The following is a 27,188-nucleotide window of genomic DNA, read 5'->3' as shown; positions in this document are numbered from 1 at the left end:
AAAAGATCTATTTTGTACAAATACTTTGTTAAGAGCTAAAAAGATAATATACCCTAGCATTTTAAGCATTTACAAAAATGTTTATGATATATGTATATGTATTAAAATATATATTACATATAATTTATATGTAATTATATATGTAAATATATATAATTCAATTGTTTACCTCCCCAAATTAGTTAAAAAGAAGTAGAAACAAAATATTTGGTAACTTTATAACTTTAGTACTCATGAAACCTACAAGCACACTTAAAGTATATTGGGGGATGATATTGATTTTGGTGTAAATAATTAAATATGATTGTATTTTCCAGGATCCGTTGAGAATCATAGCATGAAATGGTAGAACAATGCCTGAAATAAAATCAGAAGACATTGATTTCATTCTATATAAGTCAGTTATTAGTAAAATGAACTTTTATAGAGTCTTAACTACTATAACTATACATTTTGGAAAATGAGACATTAATAACATACTTGAGCAAGATGGATAAAACAAAAATAATGCACATGAAAGCTTTATGTCACTATTTTGAAAATTAAAAAATCAACACCTGAAATTTATGCTCTTACTTCATGTTGCTTCCAGGTCTGGTCAGCCTAGTCAGAGACTACACTTGCTTGTTCCTGTTTCATCCAGACAAGGCTGTAAAGTCCTCACAATAGAAAAGTGTGCACGACTGATGCCATTTTCAGGCTTAAGCAACTAAGAAATGATGTGCTCTCCCTGTACTCACTTTCCATGCCCACTGTCTGAATACTCTCTTAATAGCTACATCATGGCAGAGCCATTCTCTGGAAAGAACTCCTGTCCCTAATTACCACACCAAGAAGCATGGTCTCTAAATAAGAAAACACTGGATTGTGTAAGAGACAAGTAAACTAATTTTAAAGAGATGTAGTTTTTTAAAATAGAGTTATCTAATTAATACAGTGTGTGGACTTTTGCTGCATAACAACATGAAACAACAGGCAATGGATTTGTCCCTCACATGAAATAACCTATATATATATATATATATATACACATATATATATACACACACACATATATTTATAAACAGATGAAAGAATGGTTTGCAGTCCTCACTAAAGAAGACTGATCTCTGAGAGAGGTTAAAAAGATAAAGTGGGCCGGTGCCACGGCTCAATAGGCTAATCCTCTGCCTAGCGGCACCAGCACACTGGGTCCTAGTCCCGGTCCGAGCGCTGGATTCTGTCCCGGTTGCCCCTCTTCCAGGCCAGCTCTCTGCTATGGCCCGGGAGTGCAGTGGAGGATGGCCCAAGTACTTGGGCCCTGCACCCCATGGGAGACCAGGATAAGTACCTGGCTCCTTCCATCAGATCAGTGCGGTGCGCCAGCCACGGCAGCCATTGGAGGGTGAACCAACGTCAAAAGGAAGACCTTTCTCTCTGCCTCTCTCTCACACTGTCCACTCTGCCTGTAAAAAAAATAATAAAAAAAAAAAGATAAAGTGAACAGACTGGGAGAATATATTTGCAAAGCATATTGCTAATAATAGACCTGTTTTTTTTTTTGTTTTTTTTTTTTGACATCCTCCACTGCACTCCCGGGCCACAGCAGAGAGCTGGCCTGGAAGAGGGGCAACCGGGACAGAATCCGGTGCCCCGACCAGGACCAGAACCCGGTGTGCCTGCAACGCAAGGTGGAGGATTAGCCTATTGAGCCGTGGCGCCAGCCCTAATAATGGACTTGTATCCAAACTATATAAAAATTCTCAAAACTTAATGAGAAGAAGCCAAACAACAATAGCAAAAGGGGAAAATTTTGCAGACACCTCACCAAAGCAATCTTATACTGTTGGCAAATAAACACACAAAATTGTATCTAATATCATTGGTCATTAATGAAATCAAAAAATCAAAGCCATGATGCTTTCCCTGTGTAGCTAGTAGAATGAATACACTAAATACTAACCATACCAAGCATTGGAGAGATAGGAAAGGATGAGAACTCTAATAACTACTAGCTGGAAAACACAATGGTGTAACCACTTTAGAAAACAGTGGGGGAGTTTCTTATCAAATTAAATGTGTGCCAGATGGATGGTTCTGCCATTTCACTGCTAGATCATTCCCTGGTAAAGAAAGCAGGTGTGCATACAATGACTTGTGTATGGACATTCACAGTAACATTTTTCATAGTAGCTAAATGCTGGAGTCATCCAAAGGTCCATCAACAGATGAAAGGATAGACTGTGATAGCCATACATTGGAATATGGTTCAGCAATAAAAATGAATTAATTATCAAATCATACTATATCCTTACTAATCTCAAAGTAGTGGTGTAAGGTAAAAGAAGCCAGATTTTAAAAAAAATATATTTACAATATGTATACTGTGTTATTCCATTTACATAAAATCTAGGAATTATAAAGAAATGTAGACTGAAAAAAAGCATCTCAGGATCTCATGGGTTGTTGGGGAAAAGTGCAATGAAAAGGGCAGAAGAAGTGAAGTTTAAGGGTAATAGACATTCATTTTCTAATTATGGTGGTGTTTTTATGAGAGTATACATATAATAAAGCTCATCAAACTCATTACTTAAATATATGGTCAGTTAATTATGCAGAATACAAGAATATCCCAATGTCTGCAATTTATAGGGCTCACCCCAGTGCAATCAGAAAAGCAAATTTGTATCCTTTTTTACTTCTCTCCAACATATTCATCTTCATTGTCTAGATACCCTTCCTTCTTTTTACTCGTTTCAAGTTTTCCAGGGCTCAATTGTATTGCCCTATTCATACAGAGTAGAGGGAATGACACATGTAAATGTTGCCTAGGAGCCAACATTGAACATTAAGTCCATGAGATTTATTTGCTCTAAGTTGAGAATTTGTAACTCTTCTCAGAGACATTTCCATTTTAAACGGGAAACTTGAGAACACTTATTTAACATAAGGCAAAGCATTACACATGGTAAAATGACAGGTAACATTACATCTTCAGAGAATGTGGATTAATTTAGGGAAAGAGGTCTCCAGGGGTCATTTTCATTGATCAACAAATACCATATTCTTTTCTAAAGTTGGCTTTGAGTGTTAGTAATAACAATGACTTATATTTGTATAGGATGTTAATGATTACAAAATGCTTTCACGTTTATTATCTCATTCAGACTTGCAGAGGCCTTATGAGGTGAATTGGCTCCAATTTACAGATAATAAAGTTGACAGTTAAGGTTATTTAACAACTTACTTTCTACTCAAAGCCAGAAGTGGAATTTGAGCTGAACTTACTTGACTCAGTTCAACAATCAATTCTTGAATTGTAGCTGCATCCAGTTTAAATGACACATTTCTTGACAACAATGTAATTTTGCTTCCTTTTACATAAAACACCAAAGCAATTAGCAAATTTGCATGACTTATGGGTGGGAATACTGTGCATTTTTAAACAAACATTTAATTGCTGGCTATGAGAATGGAGATAAGAGAATTGCAAAATCATAAACTGGCGTGTAAAGAACAAAACACCATCAGATCCTTGAACTAAACCACTAGGGTTCATGTTTGCTTTCTTGTCCTATTGAACGAAAAGATGAGGGTAATACAAAATCCCATGTATATGATTCAAGAACGTGGTCATATCCCAACATTCTTCACCTCCCCTGAGCCAGGATTAGTCTAAGAATTTGCTTACACAACCAGTGATCACACTTTTTACTACTCTCTTTGAGAACTCAAATCTCCCTCAATGTATTAACCATCATATAGAATACAACTTTCATGTTAGTAATTATGGCTTATGTTGTGAAGATGGAAAACAAATAGCCCCAACTTTAAAAGACTATCAGTCTAAAATTTAATTAAGAAAGGAGGAAGTGCAAATTCTTAAAAACAAAATACCACTTTTAAGCATCTGCTAGATATTTAACAATTCAATATTATCTATTTCACAGAATTCTTAAAGAAAACTCAAAAGTTACATATTGCAATCATTTTTATTTTAGGTCAGGATTGTGATTCACGAAAAATGTTCTTAGGAAACAGTTAGAAAATGATTGAAAAAAGTTAAATTCATTGTATGACTAAAGGTATAATATTTCTACCATGAAAATAAAGAACAATATTTGCACATTTTATTGATTTACACAGAAGGTGCCAAGGCAATTCAAAGAGGAAAAAGACTGTTTTCAACAAATTGTGCTAAAGCAATTGGACATCACATGCAAAAGATGAAGCCCAGCTCCTACCTCACCCTTTTTTTTTTTTTTTTTTTTTTGACAGGCAGAGTGGACATTGAGAGAGAGACAGAGAGAAAGGTCTTCCTTTTCCATTGGTTCACCCCTCAGTGGCCGCTTTGGCCTGTGCACTGCGACCAGTGCACTGTGCTGATCCATAGCTAGGAGCCAGGTGCTTCTCCTGGTCTCCCAAGTGGGTGCAGGGCCCAAGCACTTGGGCCATCCTCCACTGTACTCCCAGGCCACAGCAGAGAGCTGGACTGGAAGAGGAGTAACAGGGACAGAATCTGACGCCCTGACCTGGACTAGAACCTGGTGTGCTGGCACCACAGGCAGAGGATTAGCCTATTGAGCCGCAGCGCCGGCCTACCTCACACTTTAAATAGCAAATAACTCCAAATGAACTACAGTCCTAATACTATAGGATTTAAGATTATAATACTTCTAAAAGAAAATGTGGAAAAAACCTTTGTAATTTTTTTTCTTTTTTTTTTAACCTTTGTAATTTTTGATTAGGCAAAGTTTCTTAAGACAAAAAAGCCTAACCTAGATAAAGAAAAAATGATAAATTATATTTCATCAGAACTAAGAACTTCTGTTCCTCAATGACTCTATTAATAGAGTGAAAATGCAAGCTGCAGACTAGAGAAAGTGAGAGCAAAACATTAGCAGATAAAGACATAGTTAGAGAACGTAGATACTTTCAGGAGTCAGTAATCTGAACACAAACAACTCAATTTTTAAAGTGGGTAAATGATGGGGCCGGTGCTGTGGTACCGTAGATTAACGCCCTGGCCTGAAGAGCCAGCATCCCATACGGCACCAGTTCTAGTCCTGGCTGCTCCTCTTCCAATCCAGCTCTCTTCTATGGCCTTGGAAAGCAGTAGAAGATGGCCCAAGTCCTTGAGCCCCTGCACCAGCATGGGAGACCCGGAAGAAGCTCCTGCTCCTGGCTTTGGATAGGTGCAGCTCCAGCTGTTGTAGCCATCTGGGGAGTGAACCAGCGGATGGAATATATCTCTCTCTCTCTGTCTCTCCTCTCTCTGTGTAACTCTGACTTTCAAATAAATAATCTTTTTTTTAATTTTTTGACAGGCAGAGTGGACAGTGAGAGAGAGAGAGACAGAGAGAAAGGTCTTCCTTTGCCGTTGGTTCACCCTCCAATGGCCGCCACGGCCGGCGCACCGCGCTGATCCAATGGTAGAAGCCAGGTACTTATCCTGGTCTCCCATGGGGTGCAGGGCCCAAGTACTTGGACCATCCTCCACTGCACTCCCTGGCCACAGCAGAGAGCTGGCCTGGAAGAGGGGCAACCGGGACAGAATCTGGCGCCCTGACCGGGACCAGAACCCGGTGTGCCAGCACTGCAAGGCGGAGGATTAGCCTAGTGAGCCGCGGCGCTGGCTTCAAATAAATAATCTTTCAAAAAATAAAATAAAATGGATAATCAGTTAAATAGAAATTGCTAAATATAGACATTAGAAAATGATGATCAACACCATTACTCATTAGGAATATATAAATTTAAGCCACAATGGCATGCCACTACATATCACTAGATACCTAAAGTTTCATACACACACACACACACACACAATACCAAGTTTGGTAAAGATATGAAGCAACTCAAACACTTACACATTGTTTGTGGTCATGCAAAATGGCACAAGCACTTTGCAAAAATTATTGACATTTCCATATAATGTTAAATATGCACCTATTATTAATCCATCACTCTCCCTCAACATTATTACTGGAGAAAATAGGAATATTTTTACATAAAAAGATCTCAATATGAATATAAAAGATTTATTCCTAAATAGGCAAAAACTGGAATCCAAGCAAGTATCCATTGGCTTGGTAGATGCATTATCCATTGTACTATATTCATACAATGGAACACCACTTACTATTTTTTTTTATCTTTTATTTAATGAATATAAATTTCCAAAGTACGACTCATGTGTTACAATGGCTTCCCCCCCATACCGTCCCTCCCACCCACAACCCTCCCCTTTCCCACTCCCTCTCCCCTTTCATTCACATCAAGATTCATTTTCGATTATCTTAATATACAGAAGATCAGCTTAGTATACCTTAAGTAAGTATTTCAACAGTTTGCTCCCATACAGAAACATAAAGTGAAAAATAATAGATGATTTTTTTTAAATGATGATGAAATCAGATCAGACCTATTGTCATGTTTAATCCCAGTGAGAGTCAAGTTGGGAATTGATAATTTCTTTTTTTTTTTTTTTTTTTTTTACAGAAGATCAGTTTAGTGTACATTAAGTAAAGATTTCAATCGTTTGCATCCCCATAGAAACACAAAGTGAAATATACTGTTTGAGTACTCATTATAGCATTAAGCCTCAGTGTACAGCACGTTAAGGACAGAGATCCTACATGAGGAGTAAGTGCACAGTGACTCCTGCTGTTGACTTTACAAATTGACACTCCTGTTTATGGCATCAGTAATCTCCCCATGCACCAGTTATGAGTTTCCAAGGCTATGGAAGCCCCTTGAGTTCTCCGACTCTTATCTTGTTTAGACAAGGTCATAGTCAAAGTGGAGGTTCTCTCCTCCCTTCAGAGAAGGAACACCACTTACTATTAAAATGTGTGTATATGTCAAAGACACTTTACTAGAAAACACATATGGTATGATTTCATTAAATGACATCCAAAAAAGACAAAACTATGGAAAGAAAAAATAGGCTAAATGTCATCAGCTATTGAGGGGAGGGTTGCACACCACTGACTAGGAAGAGTTATACGGAAACTTATTGTGATGATGGAAATGTCCCATACCTTTATGATGGAGATGGTTAAAGAATAGTGAACCCTTGTGAGAGGAAGATAAATGCTGTGGACCTGTGTGGAAGGTGCAGACGCGCAGCATGATCATTGGCACAACATATGACTGCAGCAGCTAAGAGCCAGAGGTGGCAGGAGTTTGGAGACAGAAGTGAGACCAGACTGCAGCAACTCGTGGTAATAGAACCAGAGCTAGAACATGCTGTGAGTCCACACTGGAGCCCTTGAGGCTAGTGGTTACTAGTGGTTACCCACGACCCAGTGGAAGTAAAAGGAGCGTGCTTATCTCACCCCATCATCCACACAATGGCGTAAGCTACCAGGCTAAGAAAGGACAGGCATCGTTTTGGGCTTGAGCGGTAGCTTGAGCATGCACAGCAACCAGCTGAGAGAGGTATCATCTCAGCAGCACTGGTAGCAGTGGCAGGGAGAGGGTAACATTTGGTCAGTGACTCTTGTAGAAGTGGGTGATCAGAGATTCTAGTGGAGGGGAAAATTTACAGTCCCCACTGATTTTGAGCCTGGCTGGGAGGACTGACAGGTGACTGGGCACTCATTCCTCCAGCCTCCCAACATACCATGGGTTCCAAAGCTCAAGCCACCGAGGTGGAGCTGGCTTGGGGGAAAGTCTGCCTCTCTATTGACTTGACAGGCTGGCAGGGCAGAGTTGAATCTCTATACCTAGTGACTATGGGAGCCTTGTGCCCTGAGACTGAGGGGACTTTGTGGCTACATGAGATGGTGCAGGATGTATCTGGGTCTCTTGACAATCACAGCATATAGGTCCACACATTCAGAGCTCCTTGGTTGTCTGGGGTGAGTCATTGCAGTGAGAACCATGGCAAGGGTGAGGACTGGACAAATCATTTGTTCAGTTCATATGGTGCATAGATGAGTGTTGAATCCACCTGGGCTAACACCTGGACATTGCTCAGCTTGGAGGTGAGTAGCTGAGACGGTGATCATAACAGAGGTGACCATACCTATCTTCTGTTAAGAAGAGGAAATCTATCATGCTGAACTTGGGTGTTACCTTGGATACTCACACTACCCTGGAACAGTGACCAGAGCTCCCTGACCACACCTATCACATCTCTTGGTATTCACTGAAAGTAGAGCTGTTTCTCAGAGGCATAGTTCAAAAATAAAAGCTATCAAAGGAAAAAAAACTAACTCCACAAATGCCTAAAAATAAAAGCAGAAATTCATGAAACAAGGATAAGGAAGACACCATGACCCATCCAAAGGAACACAGCAACATTTCAATAGTAGAGTGTGAAGATGAAGAGATTGATGAAAACCCTGAAATGGAATTCAAAAGATTAATCATAGGACTACTCAGAAACAAATACACAAATTAAAGAAAACCATACATGACATGAATCAAAGATTTTCCCATGGAATTGAGATGCTAAAGAGAAATAAAAATGAAACATTAGAAATGAAGAATTCAATAGATGAAATAAAAAAATGCAGTAGAAAGGCTCAACAACAGACTTGGTGAGGCAGACAAAATATCCAAGCTAGAAGACAAATCTTTAGAAACCTTTCAATCAGACGAAGAAAAAGAAAAAAACTTTGAAAACTTAAAAAAAGTGTGGAGATTTATGGGACAGTATCAAACGACCCAACATATGAGTACTACGAGTTCATGAAGGCCTGGAAAGAAAGAAAGAAGGGACTAGAAGGCCTATTTAGTGAAAGAATTACAGAAAATTTCCCCAGTTTAGAGAAAGAAAGGGGAATCCAATTACAGGAAGCACACAGAACTCCTGATACACAAAACCAGAAATGATCTTCACCATAACACATTGTAGTAAAACTTTCCACAGTAAAACATTAAGAAAAGAGTGTAAAATGTGCACAAGAGAAACACCAGATTAATTTTAGAGGATCTCCAATTAGATTCACAGCTGACTTCTTATCAGAAACCCTACAGGCTAGAAGAGAATGGTGAGATATTAAGAAATGGCAAGAAAAAGAATACTGTCAACCAAGAGTACTGTACCCTCCAAAGCTCTCATTTGTGAATAAAGGTGAAATAAAAACCTTCCATAATAAATAGAAATGGAAATAATTTGTCACCACATGTCCACCCTTATTAAAGATGCTTAAGGATATGCTACACATAGAAACACAGAAACATGGTCATCACTATGAAAGAATGTGATGGCAGAAAATTTCCCGGTGAAAGTATGTATGAAATCCAAAATAAACAATAGGGATAATTAAGGAAAAATGGAAGTGTAAGTTGTTACTCAACCTTGAATATAAATGGCCTTAACTCCAGTTAAAAGAATCAGAGTGGCTGCATAGATTAACAAGACCCATGCATTTGCTGCCTAAAAGAAATACATCTCACCAACTAAGATGCATGCAGACTGAAAGTGAAAGGATGGAAAAGCATACTCTTTGCTAACAGAAAGCAAAAATGAGCTGTTGTAGTCATCTTAATATCAGACAAAATAGACATTTTTAAAACTTTTATTTAATGAATATAAATTTCCAAAGTACAGCTTATGGATTACAATGGCTCCCCCCCCCCATAACTTCCCTCCCACCAGCAACCCTCCCCTTTCCCGCTCCCTCTCCCCTTCCATTCACATCAAGATTCATTTTCAATTCTCTTTATATACAGAAGATCAGTTTAGCATACATTAAGTAAAATTTCAACAGTTTGCACCCACATAGAAACACAAAGTGAAAAATACTGTTTGAGTACTCATTATAGCATTAAATCACAATGTACAGCACATTAAGGACAAAGATCCTACATGAGGAGTAAGTGCACAGTGACTCCTGTTGTTGACTTAACAATTTGACACTCTTGTTTAAGGCATCACTAATCACCCTGGGCTCTTGTCATGAGTTGCCAAGGCTATGGAAGCCTTTTGAGTTCACCAACTCTGATCATATTTAGGCAAGGTCGTAGTCAAAGTGGAAGTTCTCTCCTCCCTTCAGAGAAAGGTACCTCCTTCTTTGAAGACCTGTTCTTTCCACTGGGATCTCACTCGTGGATATCTTTCATTTAGGTTTTTTTTTTTTTTTTGGCCAGAGTGTCTTGGCTTTCCATGCCTGAAATACTCTCATGGGGTTTTCAGCCAGAACTGCATGCTTTAAGGGCTGATTCTGAGGCCAGAGTGCTGTTTAGGACATCTGGCATTCTATGGGTCTGCATCTGGCTTCCCATGTTGGATCGTTCTCTCCCTTTTTTATTCTATCAGCTAGTATTTGCAGACACTAGTCTTGTTTATGTGCTCCCTTTGGTTCTTAGTTCTATCATTATGATCAATTGTGAACAGAAATTGATCACCGGGACTAGTGAGATGGGAGTGAACCAGTGGATGGAAGACCTCTTTCTCTGTCTCTATCTCTACCACTCTCTGTAACTTTGTCTTCCAAATAAAATAAATCTTAAAAAACCATATATGCGCCTAATTACAGGGTACTGGACTATTTGAAAGAAATGTTTAGGATTCTATAGGGAGACATAGACTGTCATGCAATAGTAATGGAGGACTTCAATACCCCACTTTTAGTAATGGACAGATCAACCAGAAAGAAAATCAGCTAGGAAACAGCACAGTTAATTGACACTATAGACCAAATAGACCTAACAGATATCTAAAGAAATTTTCATTCTACAGTTGCAGATTACATATTCTTCTCAGCAGTGCACAGAACTTTCTCTAGGATTGACCACATACTAGGCCATACAGCAAGTCTCAGCAAATTCAAGAAAACTTAAACCATATTCTGCATCTTCTCAGACAACAATGAAATGAAGCTGGAAATCAGCAACTCAGGAATCTCAGCAACTCAGGAATCTCTAGAACATATGCAAACACATGGAGACTGAACAACATGATCCTGAATGAAAAATGTATCATAGGAGAAATCAAAAACTTCTGGAAACAGATTAAGATAGCAATACAACATATCAAAAGTTATTAGATACTGCAAAAGCAGTGGTAAGAGTAAAGTTTATAGCAATAGGTGTTTACATCAAGAAATTGGAAAGGCATCAAATAAATTATCTCACAATGCATCTCAAGGATCTAGAAAAATAACAGCAAACTAAACCCAAAACTAGTAGGAGAAAAGAAATGATTAAATTGGAGAAGAACTAAACTAAATTGAATTAAAAAACAATACAACAGATCAGCAAAATGAAGAGCTGGTTTTTTGAAAACAATAAACGAACTTGACACACCATTGGGCCAACTAACCAAAAAAAGGAAAAGAGAAAGAAGACCCAAATTAATAAAATTAGAGATGAAAAAAAGGAAATGTAACAACAGACACCACAGAAATAAAAAGTGTCTTTAGAAATTACTACAAAGAGCTGTATGACAACAAACTGGGAAATCCAGAAAAAATGGATAGATTCCTGGACACATACACTCTACCTAAATTGAGCCATGAAGACATAGAAAACTTAAACAGACCCATAACCAAGACAGAAATTGAATCAGTAATAAAGACCCTCTAAACAAGAAAACTGGCTTTATTGCTGAATTCTTCCAAGCATTTAAAGAAGAACTAACTCCAATTCTTCTCAAGTTATTAAAAATAATTGAAATCCTCCCAAGTTCTTTCTATAAAGCCAGCATCACATTTATTCCTGAACTTGAAAAGTGTTGCAACAGAAAAAGAGAATTACAGACCAATTTAAAAAAAAAAAACTGAAAATAGATTTATCAAACTATACAACAATCCAACTAGCCAGCAAACATTGAAAGGATTTTCAATCAGTATGTTGAAGAGATATCTGATCTCCCATATTCACTGTAACATTATTCACAATCATCAATATATGGAATCAAGTTAGGAACCACCAAATGAATGAATGGATAAAGAAAGAAAGACAGATGATAGATTAAAAGATAGATAGCTAGATAGGTTATCTATCATCTATCTATCATCTATAATAGATAGATACCTGCAGATTGAAAGTGAAAAGATAGAAAAAGATATTCCATTCTAACAGAAACAAAAGCTGGCAGATGTTGCCATCCTAATATCAGACAAAATAGAATATAATACAAAAACTCTTAAAAGTGATGAAGAAGGGCACTATGAAATGATTAAGTAATCAATTCAATAAGAAGATGTAACTACAATAAATGTATACAGTCCAAATTACAGGTTTCCTGGCTGTTTAAAAGATATGTGAATAGATATAAATGGAGACATGGACTCCAATACAATAGTAACTGGGGACATCAACACCCCACTTTTATCAATGGACAGATTGACTAGACAGAAAATAAACAGAAAGCAACAGAGTTAACCAACACTATAGACCAAATGGACCTGATATCTACAGAACTTTTCACCTCATGATTTCAGAATACATAGTATTCTCATCAATGCATGAAATTTTCTCTAGGATAGAAAATACGCTAGGCCATAAAGCAAGTCTCAGCAAATTAAAAAAAAAGAAATCATACCATGCATCTTCTCTGAAAACAATGGAATGAAGCTGAAAATCAACAACTCAATAATCTATAGATCACACGCAAACATGTGGAACTGAACAACATGCTCATGGATACACAGTGGGTCATAGAAGAAATCACAAGAGAAATAAAAAAAAATTGAAAATGAATGAAGACAACACTATATCATGTCAACACATATGGGACACAACAAAAGTAGTATTCAGAGGGAATTATATTGCAATTGGAGCCTACATGAAAAAATTGGAAAGGTACCAAATACGTGAGATATCAATGTATGCAAGGACCCAGAAAAACAACAAAAAACAAAACTCAAAGTTATTAGGAGGAAATAAATAGTTAAAATTAGAAAAGAAAATAACAAAATTGAAAACAAAAAAAGATTGAAAGAAAAGATTAATGAAATGAATGGATATTTTTTTGAAAAATAAATAAAATTGATACACCATTGGCCCAAGTAAGCAAAGGCAAAAAAAAAAAGGAAAAGATCCAAATCAATACAATCAATGATGAAAAGGGAAATGTAACAGAAGATACTAAGAAATAAAAGGAATCATCAGGAATTATTACAGTAGGCTACTGTTCACAATTTGGGAAATCTAGAAGAAATGGCTAGATTCCTGGACACATACAATATACCTAAATTGAGTGATGAAGGTATAGATAACTTAGCAGACCAATAACAAAGACAGAGATTGAATTAGAAATAAAGGCCCTCTCAACAAAGAACACCACAAGATCAAATATTTTCAAAGCTGAATTCTACCAGACATTTGAAGAATTAACTCCAATTCTTCTCAGGCTATGCAAAACAATTGAAAGGGATGAAATTTTCCCAAACTCCTCTTTGAAACCTGCATCACCTTAATTCCAAAACCAGAAAAAGATACAACAAAGACAACTATAGACCAATATCCCTAATGAACATAGATGCAGAAATCCTCAACAAAATATTAGCTAATTGAATCCAACAACACATAAGAAAGATCATTCACACAGATATAATAGGTTCAACATATGTTATGCAGGGCATACAGGGATGGTGTACAGTGATTCAACATCCACAAATCAATAAATGTGTTAATCACATTAACAAACTGAAGAAAAAACATTATATGATTATCTCAATAGATGCAGAGAAGGCATTTGATACAATAAAATACCCTTTCATAATGAAAACCTTACGTGCATTGTGTATAAAAGGAATATTCCTCAACACAATCAAGGCAATTTGTGATAAACCCATGGCCAGCATCCTATTGAATAGGGAAAAGCTGGAAGTATTTCCACTTAGATCCAGAATAAATGAAGGATGCCAACTCTCACTATTGCTCTTTGAAATAGTCCTGGAAGTTTTAGCCAGAGCCATTAGGCAAGAAAAAGAAATCAAAGGGATTCAGATTGGAAGGGAGTAATTCAAACTATCCCTATTTGTAGATTGCATGATTCTACACATAGAGAATCCAAAAGACTCCACTGAGAGACTATTGGGATTCATAAAAGATTTTGGTAAAGTGGTAGGATATAAAATCAATAGCCTTTGTATTCACAGACAATACCATGTGAGAGAAAGAACTTTTAAGATGAATCCCATTCACAATAGCTAAAAAATAATTAAATACCAGGGAATAAAGTTAACCAAGGATGTCAAGGATCTTTATGATGAAATTACAAAACATTAAAAAGAGAAATAGAAGAAGACACAAAATATGGAAATGACTTCCATGTTTATGGATTGGAAGAATCAATATCATCAAAATATTCATACTACTAAATGCAATTTACAGATTCAATGCAATTGCAATCAAAATACCTAGGACATTCTTCTCAGACCTAGAAAACAATGCTAAAAATCATGCAGATACAGAAGGTACCCTGAATAGCTGAAACAATCTTCTACAGCAAAAACAAAGGTGAAGGCATAGTACAGGGCAATTATAATCAAAATAGCCTGGTACTGGCACAAAAACAGATGTGTAGAACAATGGAGAAGAATAGAAACTCCAGGAATCAATCCATGCATGTACAGCCAATTTATCTTTTCAAAGGAGCTAAAATCAATCAATGGGGCAAGAACAGTCTCTTGAACAAATGATGCTGGGAAAAAGGGGTTGTTGTGTGCAGAAGTATGAAACTAGACCCCTACACTTTCCACGAAAATCCACTCAACATGGATCAAAGACCTAAATCTCTGACGCAATACCATCAAATTACTACAGAATATTATGGAAACTTTGCAGGACTTTGGCATAAGTCAAGAGTTTTGGGGAAATATCACAGAAGCACAGACAATTAAGGCCAAAATTGACAAAAGGGATTACATCTAGCTAAGAAGTTTCTTCATTGCAAAAGAAACAGCAAAGTTAAGATACAAAGGACAGAATGGGAGAAAACATTTGCAATGGATGAAGGATTACTATTCAGAATCTATGAAAAGCTCAAGAAATTCAGCAACAACAAAACAAACAATCCAGTTAAGAAGTGGACAAAGAACTTGAACATGCATTTTTCAAGAGATGAAATTCAAATGGTCAACAGACACATGAAAAAAATCTCAGGAACTCTAGCCATCAGGAAAATGAGCTCAACACCACAATGAGGTTTCACCTTGCCCCGTTAGAATAGTTTTCACACAGAAATCAGCAAACAACAAATGCTGGCATGGATGTGGGAAAAAAAGGCACCCTAATCCACTGTATGTAGGAATGTGAACTGGTACAGCTCACTGTGGAACTGTGGAACTGTGGAAGACAGTGTGGATATACCTCAGAAATCTGAATATAGACCTACCTTATGATACAGCCATCTCACTCCTGTGAATTTACCCAAATCAAACAGAAATCAGCATGTGAAACCATTATTTGTACCCCATGTTCATAGGGGCGTGATTCATAATAGTTATGGAATCAACCCAGATGTCCATTAACTGTTGACTGGGTAAAGAAGTCATGGTGTATATACACTATGGAGTACTACTCAGCTGTAAAAATATGAAAATCTGTCTTTTGCAATAAAATGGATGCAATTGGAAACCATTATACTTATTGAAATAATCCAGTCCCAAAAGACAGATACAATATATTTTCTATTATCTGTGGTAGAGTACCTAAAATGTAATCTATTGGAGTGAAATGGACATTTTGAGATTTGAAGATTGTTTACAGCCCTTGTAACTCCTGTTGGGGAATTGTGTTTTTTTTTTTTTTTCTTCATACTATGCATTGAACTCTTTTAGTTAGCATAGGGTTAACTTTACCACCATTAAGTAAACTGAAAATAGATCTTTGTAAAAATTAAGAGTTGGAATGGGAAAGGGAGGAGAAAAAAGGGCTAGAGCTTAGGCAGGAGGGAGGGTAGGGTAGGAAGTATCTCTATGTTCCTAAATATGAATATATGAAATACTTGGAACTTGTACAACTTAAACAAAATTTTAAAACATTACAAAAAGCTGGCGCCATGCCTCACTAGGCTAATCCTCCGCCTTGTGGCGCCAGCACACGTGGTTCTTTTCCTGGTCAGGGCGCCGGATTCTGTCCCAGTTGCCCCTCTTCCAGGCCAGCTCGCTGCTGTGGCCAGGGAAGTGCAGTGGAGGATGGCCCAAATACTTGGGCCCTGCACCCCATGGGAGACCAGGAGAAGCACCTGGCTCCTGCCATCGGATCAGCGCGGTGCGCTGGCCATTGGAGGGTGAACCAACGGCAAAGGAAGACCTTTCTCTCTCTCTCTCTCTCTCTCTCTCACTGTCCATTCTGCCTGCCAATAAATAAATAAATAAATAAATAAAACATTACAAAAATAATTATATACAATTAGGTAAACATTTACACACCACACCCATTAATATCCTCTTCTATAGTTTAATTATGTGCAAAATATTTTACAATGTTGAGAGAAGCAATGATTATAAATTTTAGCTACCTAAGAACTTCCCCAAAGTGATCATTCATTAAGTTCTTATGAACTTAGTATATGTATTTATACCTTATTATTTTATTAAAATATGAAACAAGGACAGGGCTCAAAGAAAGTAATAGAAAAATGTTCACAATCACAGCTACAAATCAATGTGAGGCAACTACCTAGAGTTGAAAGTTGAGATAAGTTTTTGAACAATTGGCAAGAACTAGGCAGATGAAGTATGCAAACAGAGATTTTGAATGAGAAAAGAATATTAGTAAAATGTTGCAAATCACTGTTTATGTAAGAATGAGATGATTTAACATTCCTCCTGGGGAAGAAGAGTATTTTCTTGGTTAAGGTTTAAGATTCTAATAGCCAAGGATGAATGTAGAAATAAAGGTATAGCTATCTCAATTCTGAAGTTAGAAATCAAACTACTAAGGAAATATTAAAGGCAGTACCCAAGATTGGAAGATAGCTGAGGACTGTTAGACTAAGTAAAACACCAATATATTCTAGTCTGAAGGACAAGAATTGGTGAACCAAAAACTGGAATGAAATCAGAGAAATAAAATGTCAGCAAATTTTACACAGGTATGTAGGAAGTGAAGCCTGGAGAGATCCCTTAAGGTCCATGGACACCTTGAAAATTAGTAATTTTATAGTACTAGTGTAAGAAACTAATATAAAAGACATTCAAGTGATTCAGGCACAAACATAGTTCACAATGAGAGACATAGTGACACAATTAGAAATGCAATTTGTTAAATCTATTAATGACTATATTCAACTTAAATAAAATTATGCAAAAAGTTAGGTCTTTATAATGCTAATCCATGCCTGGAAATTGTAATAGTTATTAATGATCAAAACAATTTTCCAAATTTTTTCTTTCCTGCATCTTATAATAATAATTGATTTCACATATTTAGCAAAGTGTGATATTTAGTGAGGCAATCAGTTGCTTGGGGAATAAAGAATTAGCTGGCTTGATTTATGCTTGTTTGGCCCTAATTTTATTTCTTAAGCTCCAACATTGGTGTTAAGATAATTTGACGGTGAATGCCAAAGGGTGTTTCTCGGTTGCTTCTTGGAAGTATTGTTCACTGTTTCATTTCCCTGCTTTTTAGGGCAGATGAATGAATTTACTTTTTTATTAACTCATCCATTAATTTATCAGTTTTTGAATATCTACTATATTTATGGCAATGTGGTATGTTTCAAGGGAAATGGGTCCATTGTGATGAGATCTGAAGCTCTAAAACAAAGATTGCATGTGTCCCTAAATAAACTAAGTATAAAGTTAAGGAAGCTGTTGAATTTACTTAGAGCTTATTTCTGGTGGCAGGATCAGGACTAGATCATTATTCAAACTCACAATATGGAAAATGTGCCTCAATTTACCGTAAAGAGAGCTAAAATATATTGAAAAATGTTTTAGATGTGAAAGAAACAGGAATAATTGCAATACAGATAATCTGTAAATTGACCAATAAAAAGAGACAATAACAAGAGAAAGCCAATTGAGGTACTATGGAATACTCAAAAAAATACTCAGGAAGAGTAAAACTGTAAAGAAAACACATGTAATGACAACCGAGGAGAGTGAAGGAAAAAACGACAAGAATCAATTCTAGATCATAAAGAAAGCACTTTCACTTTTGTATTGTTATCATCAGATCCCTATTCAGTTCAAATTCAACTGCAAGATTCAAATGCAGTTAGAGAGAGATAAAAGGTCATTACAAGCAATTGAGTATTTACTGAATGCCAATTCTATTTATACGGATGATTCCTCAGTTTGTATCTTTCCTGAATCTTTTTTATAAGTTAAACAGTGAATGACATATTTATATTTGTATGTACACAAACACTTCAAATTCTTCACTTGCAAATTGGTGGTTACCTCTAACAAAAGAAGCAGGTTCATTATAAAGTATTCTTATGCCAGAGATTGTGAATTATTAATGATACCTTCAATAGCCATTTCCACTTCCAACTGTTAACCTCACAATTTAAGGCTACTTGTTTATCCAGCTCATTGCCAGTACTGTAACACAGAATGCCATAATGGCACAAATAGATTGCTGACATGGGCTTCCATATTGTCTTCCATCCCTTGAAAAGTACTGGTTTCCCTGTGCATTAATATGTTGTCTTCAATTTTTTTTTCTTTATTTGACAGATAGAGTTAGACAGTGAGAGACAGAGAGAGAGAAAGGTCTTCCTTCCGTTGGTTCACTCCCCAAATGGCTGCTAAGGCCGGAGCTACGCCGATACGAAGCCAGGAGCCAGGTGTTTCTTCCTGGTTTCTCATGCGGGTGCAGGCGCCCAAGCATTTGGGCCATCCTCCACTGCCTTCCCGAGCCACAGCAGAGAGCTGGACTGGAAGAGGGGCAACTGGGACCAGAACCCGGCACCCATATGGGATGCCGGTGCCACAGGCAGAGGATTAACCAAGTGAGCAACGGTGCCAGCCCTTGTCTTCAATTTATAACCTGAGTGTGCTTTGAGCTTCCTTATCTGGCTATGCCATTCAACTTGTAAATTCTTCAAATGCCATTGCTTTCAGGATAAATTCCATGCTCTCAGGATACACCTTCTTTAGCATGGAATGTGTCTTTATGATCTTTCCCCTAGCCTCATGTCATGCACATATCACCTTCTACCTTTACCTCAATGGCACTAAACATATGGTGGTTACTCAAATAATACTTTAGGGTCGGCATTCCTTTTCTCGGAACATTACTTTTTACTTGGCCGATCTCCTATAACTTTCTAAAATGGACACAGCCTAAAAAGAGAAAAGATATAAGAACATAGCAAGGGGAAATCTCTGGAAAGTTATGGAGGAAAACTATGCATGTGGAGGAACTTGTGTCCTAGAATGCTGGCATCAGAAAAGGATGGTGAAGAATGAATCATGGGGATAAGTACATGGATTGTAATGAAAGCTAAGGAATAGGTCACTTTCCCAGGAAACATCCGGGTCCTCTGGTTGAAAATGTTAATGCCATTAGAATAAATAGGGGAGTTAAGATGGGGAGCAGAACACTAAATTCTCCATCTATAATATAAGAATTATGATGTACCCTTCCTTAGCCTCCAGAGTAATTGGGGAAAGTAATACGACGACATGAAAGTGCCTTGAAATGACACAAAGTGTTATATGATTTGAAGGACTTTATTTCAGGAATTGGCCAGATCACATCACACAGTCAGGGCTTTGGCACTCTTGGCTCTTCCACGGGAATCTGCATCCAGAAGGCAGCTCTAGTGGTGATGCTGCAGAGACACAGAGGGTAACTGCTGCCAGAGAAATTAGACGCAATTCCCGTACTCCTTCATTGCCACTATTTACCAGAAATGATGGGATTGCAGCTGTACTGACAAATGGAGCTTTTCTGAGCAACAGAGTTTTTTTTTTTTTTTTTTCCAAGCAATTAAATAGTACTTGATGCTAAGGCAAAATAATGCATTAAGAGCTTGAAGCTCGAGGGATTAACTTTTGATCTTGACTGCTGGTGTCAAAATTCACAGACAAGAGCAGAAAAGCAATGATATATTATCCATATGGTTACTTTTCAGCCAGCTGAGAGACTATAAAAGAAAACAAATATTATGCCCCTACTGGGTGGTGTACTAAACACACACACACACACACACACACACGGCGGGGGTGGGGGGGAGATTTTCAAAACACATAATGTAGATAGGGAGTTAATTTGACTTTTTAAAATTTGGGTAAAAGGGAGAGACTAACTCTGAAGCCACTACTAAAGTCACTGACCTTATACAATATTATACAATAACTCATATGGAGTCTATCACTTTCACTGGAAAAATGCATTAGATATTACTTCTTCTATGTTTTCAGAGAAGAGGAACACAAAATGAGACTTTCTGTCCTTGTTTTTCATTTTACATTTTTGGAATTTGCTGGTTGATCTACCTTGTATCTTCATATTTAGTGCCACACTGCAGAATCCAAGAAGAATCTAATGAACATTTATGAATCTTTGCCTGTATTCCTATAGTCAATGATTCTTTATATTTTATTAAGATTAAGGCCATGTCTAATGCATATTCCTTTTCTCATTTGTGTGTCTAACAGTAGCTTTAGAAGTAGATGGCAACAATCCTTCTTTTTCTTTTTGGTAAATTTTCTTCTGTAAAAGTACAGTATCTTTTTCTGAACTCTTTCAGTATCTTTCTAGGGCTAATTCTTCATCTTTATCAATTGCATGCCAATAATTGTGGCACACCACAGAGCTAGGTCAGTTTTAATAGTTGTACAAAACCATGATATCCACTTTGTTATTTTTTTACTCATGAAGTTGTTGTCATTTGGCTTGATTTATTATAAAATACATATGAGGAGCCGGCGCCGTGGCTCAATAGGCTAATCCTCCACCTTGCGGCGCCGGCACGCCGGGTTCTAGTCCCGGTTGGGGCGCTGGATTCTGTCCCGGTTGCCCCTCTTCCAGGCCAGCTCTCTGCTATGGCCAGGGAGTGCAGTGGAGGATGGCCCAGGTGCTTGGGCCCTGCACCCCATGGGAGACCAGGAAAAGCACCTGGCTCCTGGCTCCTGCCATCGGATCAGCGCGGTGCGCCGGCTGCAGCGGCGGCCATTGGAGGGTGAACCAACGGCAAAGGAAGACCTTTCTCTCTCTGTCTCTCTCTCTCACTGTCCACTCTGCCTGTCAAAAATTAAAAATAAATAAATAAATAAATAAATAAAAAATAAAATACATATGAGGAGAATTTTGTTTATCTTGGTATTATCTTGTGAGGAATTATTTGCTACCACATCAATTTTCCTTCACTTTATTGTGTCATCAATTACTCTTTTCCTATTTTGTAATTTCTGTTGACACAAAAGCATGCCTTCAGAACAGACACATGCAAAGAAGGCTTGACTTCCTGATCCTCTAGATAGGCTTCCATTTCCCTAATGTGTTTAACCATGTGGGAAAGGGGTCTTCTTGTAGCTCAGTCCCTCTCTATGCCATGTTCAGTTAATTAAAAGTCCAGTTAGTTTTAACAAAGTGTGATCTTTGAGGATATTTCAAGATAAATATTATTTCCTTGTTCCTATGGACAAATATATAGCATTGCACAATTCGTAGGTTATTCAGCTTCTGGGTAGATTTGTATTTGCCCTTCCTGTAATATGCCTTCCAGATCAATATAGCTGCATATGTAAGCACTTTTGGCTGAAATTTCTGATCTCTAGTATTTGAAGCATTTCTTCTAAAGGACATGCCTTAAAAAATAGTTAGGATATGGCCAGATACAGATAATTCTCCCAGTGATTCCAACAACAGATCTCTGGCACTCCACCATTAGAAGTTCTTTTGCTAAAAGCGTTTTAAGTCTTTCCCATTCTGAAGAAGCTTTTGACTCATACAATGCATATGGGCACGATATTTTAGCCATTTCCCCGACATGCTCTGCATCTAAAATAAGTACACATGTGAGAGAACTTTGGAAAGATATGTGGACTTACAATAATTGAAAAAAAATGTCATAGAACACAGATAATGAACATAAATAACTCCACAGAAATCTTTGAGTATTTGAGAATATTATCAAGCAAACTGACTTGTATAGAATTTTGGGAATTTCTCTCTCTTCCCCAAATACTTTTAGTGACACAAAAATTTGTATTCTGAAATAATACAAATGCTTTTTATGGGAAACTATAGAGAAATCATTCAAGAAAGCATCACAGGTAAATTCTGTAACATGGTATGTTAATTTGGTGATATAGATATGCCATGAAATTGCAGCTGGATGTTTAATCCCAATGTCTCACTAAAAGGGTGCTCACCTAGGTCACTGGTGAATTCATAGTTATCAGAACCTATTATTAACATTCTACCATCATCCACAAACTCATGTACTCATTTAATAGTTGATAGGTTGATTCCTTTGCTCTAGAAACATTTCTTTCTTAGTTTTCCCAATTCAAATTTATTCCATATCTCTTGAAGTGCCTTCTCATATTTCCTTACTTCTTCTCTACCTTCTGAGTAAAATTATGTGTTTTCCATAGCTCTTTCCACTGCCATTGTTTCTTCTCTATTGACTTCTCACGCTGGATACTCTGGGTCATCAAATAACACATAAAAGGCAGTGACACTTGATTTGTATGCAATCTGAATCCCTTTCCTGTACTGCACTGCCATATTCTAATGTTTTGTTGTCTGTATGCTACTGGGAGTCTAATAAGCACCTAAAATTATTTTGGTAAGAAATTATTTGGTAAGAAGAATTGTTCCACATTCCCCAAACAACACTTTCTGCAAGGTTTTCCCAAGGTCATTGCTTTTAACTCAGCTGTTCTGTCTTAAAATACAAGAACCTTCTCTGATTCATCTATTTCTGTCCTATTGTATAACTCATAAGACAGCAAATTCAGTAGGTACCTCGTCCAAATATATTCTGTATCTGGTCACTTATCTTTATTGCCATTATTACATCAAAAGGCATTTATATTTCTTACCTAAAACAGCAAATAAGTCTCCTATTGGTCTCCATAGCATTTGCAACCCTTTATTGTTTCTTCTATTTAGAAACCATGGTCATCTTTTAAAAATAAACTCTAAATGCCACATTGTTTTACAGAATATTCAAAAGAATTCCATTATATATAACCAAATATAAGGACTTGAAAGAAATAGGATCCTTAGAAACTGGCTAATCTGATCATTCTTCACCCATCATTCCAGTCATTGATTTTCAGTCACACTGGCAAAAATGTGTTCTGACACACAAAACTCTCTTCTGTTCAAGACTCTTTTCCAGCTAAACTTATCATTTGTAATGCTCTACTTACCCATCTCATACAACTCTGCCCTAGAGAGATCTTCCTTTGTGTGTTTGCTAAAGCAATGTCTCTCATCCCCTTTGGCAATCACAAATCATTTTCTAGAAACCACTTAACCTACTTATTTTTAAAATAGTTTTTATAATTCTTTGAAGCTTTTTTGTTTGCTTATTATCTGCTCCCCTTACTAGAAGTAATCTCCATGAATAGAAAAATTATGTCTGTGATATTCTAAATTGTTCCCAAATAAAAGAATAATTGTTACTCAATAACTCAATGAATTTCTCTGAAATTGTCTCATTTAATTTCCATAAAATGCAATGAAAAATATTGCTACCATACAATTGAAGATCCTGAACATCATCGTTGGTTTGTTTTCAGTTCCATGGCAACCCTTTTGGAAGGCTTTCTATGCATTAAGCAATGAGCTGAGTACTTCATTTCCCTTACCTATTCCAACTTTTACAACAACCTAGAAGTATTATATGATATCCTCCAGCTTTCCCTTTATCCAAGGATTGCTTTGTAACACACTTTTGGACAAATAAAACATAAGTAATGCCTACTTAGAAAGTGTTTGTTTACAGAGCACATTGGGGCCATTCTTCCATCTACTTTAAAATCCATAGGTATACTTGGGGAATGTATTGTGACACAGAAGTTAAGCCACCATTTGAGATGTCACCATTTGCATCCCATAGTGGAGTGCTGGGATTCTGGTCCTAGCTCTGGTTCCGATTCCAACTTCTTACTAATACTTGTGATGGGAGGTCACATGTATTAGGTGATAGTTCAAGTACTGGGGTGCTTGCCACCACATGATAAACCTGGATGGATCTCCTGGCTGCTGGCTTTAGAGTGGCCTAATCCTGGCTGTAGTGGATATTCAGGGAGTGAACCAGAGGATGAAGATCTTTCTTTCTCTGTCTCTTACAGTGTCTCTCTCTGTCAGAATTCCTTTCAAACAAATATATTTGTGTGTATAACATCTGCATTTCATACAATGTGTAAAGGGCTAAGAAAATCCATGACATTGTTGAGCTGTTGACCCAATGCTAATCACTAGCTGTCTTCAGACTCCTTATTCTCTTTTTGATGTGAAGAAAAAAAAAATAAAGACAAATCCTTATTTGTCTAAGATGGAGTGATTTACTTAAAACTGAAAACATTATAACATCAACTAGGTGTGAAGGTAAAAAATGTATCCTACTTAATGAATCATCTTAACTTAGAATAAACTTGCATCATCATTCCCCAATATTCAGTTAGTAAGGCATGATCTGATTTGTATATTCAATAGACATCTTTCTAAAATGAATTAAGAAGTAACAAAGTGTTTATCTTTCAATTTTGATAATTTCTTATTGGAAATATTAGCAAAAAATAGCATTGCTTTGTGCGATATTTCTCAAACCTAAGTATTTTTCATAATTTCCTGTGGACATTTTGCAAATGTAAATACTTAAAACTATTCCAATGTATTAATATTCCAGAATTAATTAACATGAAGATTAACTACATGGACAATTCTGAAATACATAGTATACCTTGAAAATCAATGCTCAAAACTTTTTTTTTAACTTTTATTTAATGAATATAAATTTCCAAAGTACAGCTTATGGATTACAATGGCTTCCCTCCCTCATAACGTCCCTCCCACCCGCAACCCTCCTCTTTCCCACTCCCTCTCCCCTTCCATTCACATCAAGATTCATTTTTGATTCTCTTTATATACAGAAGATCAGTTTAGCATACATTAAGTAAAGATTTCAACAGTTTGCTCCCACACAGAAACACAAAGTGAAAAATACTATTTGAGTACTCGTTATAGCATTAAATCTCAATGTACAGCACACTAAGGACAAAGATCTGTATGTAGATAAATTTTCCATCTGATAGTAGTACACAAAAGAGAGTATTACATTTGACAATCAGTTGATTATGACACTTATGAACAACTATAAGAGAATGAGATAGGTTTAGGTAAAATAAAAATAAATATTTAAGAATGGGACGTAGGGTTTGTAGACTGCCACTGGAATTGGAATTTAGGTTAACGGCCTAAAGCAGAAGGTATGCAGGAACACTGAATGGAGAGAGGGAAACGTGGAGATAATGGTTGACAAACACAGACATTCTACATCCTAAAGTTGCTCTTGCTTTTACTGTTCCTTAGCTACTCAAGTACATCCCAGGTAGGTGACTATTTTAATAGTTCATTGTGCCATGCATCAGGCATTGTGTATGTCAAAGAACATGAAGGTATGCAGTTTTGTCACATCACTTAACCACAATTAAACATGCCATGTGAAAAACTACTGTACAACCTTTGGCTTAATACTACTATATATGGTTTCCCCTAAGTCTGTGAGTCAGCTAGATCATTCTAGCTTGTAAGATTGTTCTCTTCTGGATGATAAGGTTTACACCATATAGTATCCTCTTTCCAAGCAGATGGATTTGGACTTGTCTTAATTATTTAAAAGAAGTTGAAAACAGGAAGCATAAACACATGAGTACTTTTTAATTTCCTACTGTAGAAAGTTTATTATCATCCCATCAGCCAAAACAATTCAAATAGTCCCTAGTAGTTGTCAAAGTGACGATATTCCCCTGTTAAAATGTCAAGTGTCCTTTATCCTTAGTAGCAGATTTTATTTTTTAGTTGGGAAGGAGAGACTTGGATAGGAATAGAAATGTAGAGGAAGAGAAACGCTTGTAGTAAACTGTTTGCGATAACTTCATCCCAGAGCCTGTGACATAAGAAAAACCAGCATTTGAAGAGAAGGAACCACATGATTTGTGCCTATTTTTTTCTAACATCAATAGAAACCAAACTAGAGGAAAGGAAAAAGATCAATGCTAAAAAAATAAACTCACAGGATGAAGAAAAGGGAGTTTTCTGTTTGTTATTTCCTAGTCTGCTTTGGAATATTTCTTTTTTGGTGGAATTTATTTTAGCTTGGCATAGTCTGTGAAAAAGGTGATCCCTCAAGCTCGAACAATTTCTCAGGCTTTCCCAGCTGTAAAAATAGTAAGTATGTCTTCGAAAGGATGCAGTCACTCCTGAATGTGGACTCTGAGGGTGAATAATCTGGCTGTAGGGCTGTCTCTGGTGAACTTCTTAGCATTTTCATGGTTTTTAATTCCTTTCAAATTTTGCTCATATTTTAAAAGCAGCTAAATAATAATATATCCAAAATACTCCCAGATCCCAGCATAAGAAGCTGTTGTGGATGTATTGTATAAGGGAATAAGTACTTGCCTTGAAGGAGTTTATGTTCCTATTGGATTGGCCTATATGATACTAGAGCATTGTTTACTCTTAAGGTATGATTATACTCTAAATGAGAGAGAGAGAGAGAGAGAGAATGACAATGAATTTGGAAGAGGAAAAAAGGAAGACTTAGCAGGGATTCTGAAGACAACATAAAGAAGCATATGAGAGATTCAGGAAGGACACACCAAGCAAAGAAAATGGCACAAGAGAAGGCATGCAGACAAGACCTTCGGGACGCATTTGGGGAAGATAAAACCTTGCTTCATTTTAACAGAAACCATGTACTTTGAGGAAATGAGATAGTGAACAGAAACATAGTAAATGTTTTCAATCAGGCTAAGATCTTTGAAACTGGCTGATTTGGCTTGTGGCAACGTATAGAATGAAAATAACTGGAGAGGCCGGCGCTGTGGTGTAGCAGGTTAACAACCTGACTACAGCCAACACATACTGTCTGATTCTAGTCACTGTCAAAATTTTTCTACATTTACTGTTTCTACTATGTTTTTGTCAGTGATATTTCCAGAACTTTAATAAAATTTCACTTTATGTCAGTAACCTTCCAGTTATCCAATTTGTTAAAAATTTATCAATTTTAATTTTCCTTAAAACTGTTTTCCTTACTTACAAGACTTGATTGTAGTACAAGTCTTAATTCCATGTCATAATTCCAGTTTTGCTCTTCA

The sequence above is a fragment of the Oryctolagus cuniculus genome, chromosome 6 (genome assembly GCF_051225735.1).
Source record: "Oryctolagus cuniculus isolate XC-2025 breed Fujian yellow rabbit chromosome 6, ASM5122573v1, whole genome shotgun sequence".
In the NCBI taxonomy this organism is placed as follows: domain Eukaryota; kingdom Metazoa; phylum Chordata; class Mammalia; order Lagomorpha; family Leporidae; genus Oryctolagus; species Oryctolagus cuniculus.
The sequence above is the reverse complement of the archived record's forward strand: the minus strand, read 5'-3'. Positions refer to the sequence as shown.